We start from the raw sequence: 1,014 nt of genomic DNA, 5'->3' as shown, positions 1-1,014 counted from the left end.
GGCCGGACTGAGCTCCGGTACACGGCAGCCCGCGGTGGGTCGCCGCGCCAGCCAAGTTGGGATGGGGGCCCGAAGCCACCGCCCGGCGCCCCGGAGGCCACCTGCGTGCTAGAGGCAAACTTTTGTCTCCCTCGGTAAAGTTGCATTGACCTTCTTTTGCTTGCTTTTCGTTGCGAAGTGCACCCTATCCCGGCCGAGCCCGGGCCCACTGTGANGGTGGGCGATTTCGCATCCCCTTTCCTACCTGGGGGAAGAGCCCGTCCTCTCCCGGTGCACAGCCTGGCCGGCCCCGCGACCCGTCTTCACCGCGCCTGGGAGCCGGGCTGTTTTTGCGGGAGGCGGTGGGAAGCACCGGAGGCTGGGATGCTGCGAAGCTCCCNGTGGGCGGTGTGGGCAGGGGCTGCCGCCAGCCACTTGTGAACTTCTAAGTGCACTTCTCCGCGCTCACCCTTTGCGGAGCCCTCCCTTTCTTTCTTCTTCGCTCCTTCCTCCCGGTCTCCGGGCCCCGTCGCCCCCTCCCCCTCGGTCAGGCTCTCCCCTTCGGCCTCCCTCCTTGCTCCTCTCCTCCAACTCCTCCTCCTCCCCTGCCCTCCGCCCCTAGAGCCGCTTGACTTCTCGAAGGGATCCGCACGTAATCCCCGGCCCAGTCCTCGGGGCCCCCCNTGAGGAATTTGAAAAATCCACTACTGCAACTTGATCTGTGTGTGATGGATGGGGAGAGGCGCGTAGAGAGTTGGGCGCCAATCCTATTAAGGGTTTAGAGAGGGGAGCGTTTTTTCCCCGGACGGGGGCGGAGGGTGGGGAGGGAGGGGAGGAGGAAGGGAGCGTGTGCGTGTGCGTGTGTGAGTGTGAGCGCGCCCGCCGCGTTGGGGAGCTGGAAGTCCACCCTGCTCGGCGCCTTTTCAGCCCGGCAGTAATTGCTGTCATTTCCTAGGAAACCCGAATTTTACAGCGCGAGGAGCTCTGGATGGAGCCCGCGTGCTTCACCCTGGGTGACCGACTGCGGAGGCGCTT

This window comes from Crocuta crocuta, unplaced genomic scaffold (assembly GCF_008692635.1).
Source record: "Crocuta crocuta isolate KB4526 unplaced genomic scaffold, BGI_CrCroc_1.0 scaffold548, whole genome shotgun sequence".
NCBI lineage: Eukaryota > Metazoa > Chordata > Mammalia > Carnivora > Hyaenidae > Crocuta > Crocuta crocuta.
The sequence above is the reverse complement of the archived record's forward strand: the minus strand, read 5'-3'. Positions refer to the sequence as shown.